The sequence below is a fragment of the Primulina eburnea genome, chromosome 5 (genome assembly GCF_022965805.1).
Source record: "Primulina eburnea isolate SZY01 chromosome 5, ASM2296580v1, whole genome shotgun sequence".
NCBI classification, from domain to species: Eukaryota; Viridiplantae; Streptophyta; class Magnoliopsida; order Lamiales; family Gesneriaceae; genus Primulina; species Primulina eburnea.
In genome coordinates, this window is record NC_133105.1 from 16,973,026 (window position 1) to 16,976,203 (window position 3,178).

Here is a 3,178-nt window from a genome sequence, read left to right on the forward strand (position 1 = left end):
GGTGCCTAGTGCCTGTCCCCATGCGCAATGGTGAGCTAAGATTGATAAGTCGACCACACGATAATATTACAACTAGTCACTTTCAAAGATCAAACTTCACCCAAAATGATATATGATGATGGAAAGCTTTACGATTTACTGATTGATGTTATGATATATGATTAGGAGCTTTTATGCCAACTTATTTTATTAAATATTATTTTAAAGCTTCATGTGCATATATATGTATTGTTTGTTATATATGGCTAGAACGTGCTGAGTTATTAGACTCACTGGGTTTGGATGATTGTAGGTGAGGATTATATTGAGGGAGGCACTGATTCTGGAGTGGATAGAGTCCGGCAATACACTCCCGATGTATATTTATTTTCCGCTTAGCTTGATAGATAATGTTTTGAAATAAATATTTTCAGAATAATTTATTTAAATATTTTTTTGCTTTATTTTTAAGTTTAGTTTGATCATGTTAATGGTTGACGTAGGATTTTTGTTAATTGACAATTGGAGGATTTTTATGCACTCGAGATTTTAAATGTTAAATTGATTTTTGGATTTCGGAAATGTCGAGTATTTTAAATTGCAAGTTTGAATTTAAAAAAACTTTAGTAGGATTTTAAAGTTTAAAAGTAGTGGATGTTTCAAGTACTTATACAAGTACATCCATAAAGGTCCTAATCAGGTCGCACTAGAGTAACGAAATGGGCAAAATTGTGATGAAATCCAACAATACGTGGATGGAAAGTGGATTTGTGCGCCTGAAGCATTGTGGTGAATTTTCTCATTTAAGTTCAGTAGGATGTATCCTTCAGTCATTATTTTACAAATACATACATCAAACTAACATTTGATTTATTTTGACCCCCAACAACACATAAGTGATCTACTTGCAGATGATGACAACTCGAATACAATGCTTACAAAATTTTTCAAAATAAATTGTGATACTTACTTGAATGGAATGTATTTATATCGAGAATTTTCACAATATTATACATAGATAAAACCTGGAAAAATGGATTCGTCGAAGAAGCAACAATAAAGTGGTTGGAAGAGTATATGTTGTGTCGCCATCTTAAGGTGAGAGGTTTTATCTTTGTATCATTTTAAATCATGTCAGGGACCCAACATCTTTTGAAGATCTGATGAATATGAATGGGATAACATATTCAACATTTAAAAAGTATGCTCAAATGAGAGGACTTCTCTAACAGGATGATTAAGTAAACAAAATCTGCAAGAAGCACGATCTATTAGAATGTCATCTTCATTGAGAATGTAATTTGTCTTCATACTTGTGTTTTGTCAACACACAATATTTCGAGAACCTTGGGATGAGTTCCATCCTTGCATGCGTGAAGACTATGGAAGAGAAATTTCATCAAGTAACTTAATCATCAATAAGTTATTGCTTGAGATATACGAAGGTTGTTGCATCAGTACAAAAAGAAACTTGATTTTGATTTACCATCAATAACTAATGATTTTTTAGAAGACACACCAATACCAATAATAATTGAGGATGAGCTTTCTTATCAAATTTTTTATGATAATTTGAGATCTATTGAACGTTTGAATGCTCAACAAAAGATTGCATTTCACATCATCACAGAAAGTATTATGTATAACTAATCAAACTTTATAACAAATTTGGTAAAATACGGGAATTTAGAGAGTCAATATAATGTATTCACAAGAAACGTGCTTTTCAAAAATGTGTTGCTACCTAATAGAGAATGATAAGTGTAAGTAAGTCAACTCTCTTTATTGTAAATTTTTAAAAAATACATTATGTACAAATAGTTACAATAATAATTAATTACATGCTATATGTTTCAACATTAGAATGCCAATAAATTCTATTATTTGTGTTCAACCACAGTCAGTTATATGTGGCACCCTGTATTCTGTCCATTTTTTTATCTCTGTCCATGTTTCTCTATTTCTCATCCTCTATCTTATCACGTCACCCGAATAACCATTTTTGGCATGGGTATTACACATTCAATATTTATTGAATCAAATTTAAACAGTACTTGGTTAGTGTCTAATTGATAAATATATTTATAATTTGTTGTTTTTGGGTTTAAGTTGAATTTTTTTGCTTGTTATGAATTTTCTTTGTGCTTTTTTCTCAAAAGCTGAAGGATAAGGGTTGAAAACAAAGTATTTGTTAGGATCGGTTATTGACTAAGGAGTGTTTAGAAGGGGGGGTTGAATAAACACTTCTAGAAATTTAAATGTTTTTCGAAAAAGGTAGTTCAGTTTTGTTACAAACTGAACTGAGTATCCCGTCTATCAATTATCAATCAGTTAAACTGAATAAGCAGTTGCGGAAAATAAACTGATTGAAAGATAGAATATCTAACTGGAAGTAAAAAGCTGAAGTAAAGACAACACAATATGTTTCTGGATGTTCGGAGAATTGAATAACTCCTACGTCACCCCTTATATCACAAGGATAGGATATTCACTAAAAGACTTTGATCGAGTACAACGGTTGTACAGACCCACTTCAGTTAGGACTTATCTATTGCCTGAACTGAAACTCTTAGTATAATACAATGATCTCTGTAAGTAACTGAACTTAGCACTTATCGAGTTATCAATATTTCACAGTGCTAGATTGCTCAATATGTAGTCTTGATTGCTACGAATAGATCTGATAGGTGTGAGCAGAGATTTTTAACAGAGTAATGGCAAGTTTGAGATTGGTCAATCGTCTTTTTTGTCAACTGCTCTTTAGTCATATTTATAGACTTATCTTTCAACGGTAATTTTGAATTCTCGTATCCGTTGATTGCCTCCTTATCATTTCTTGGATAGAGTTCTTGATTGCCGCTTCATCATTTATTGTAAGACGGCGTATTAATCTCAATAGCCGAAATACGTTTTTCTATGCAGTGCGGCTTTCCATATTCAGTTGCTGTCTGATATGTCTTTTTGTCTGTTGAATGATCTTTCCCGAGGTATCATCAGTTGAGAAGCTTTAATGTTTTCGGCTGAATGTTTTAACTGATCAGTTCTCAACTGATCAGTTTGTGTCAACTGATTTTAGTTGAATGTTCAGCTGCCGAATATGCTTTCATGTATTAGTTGATTTTATGTTTTGTCAAACTCCAGAATTTAGTTTCCAACAATTTCCCCCTTTATGGTGTTTGACAAAACCAAGAGATTTAAC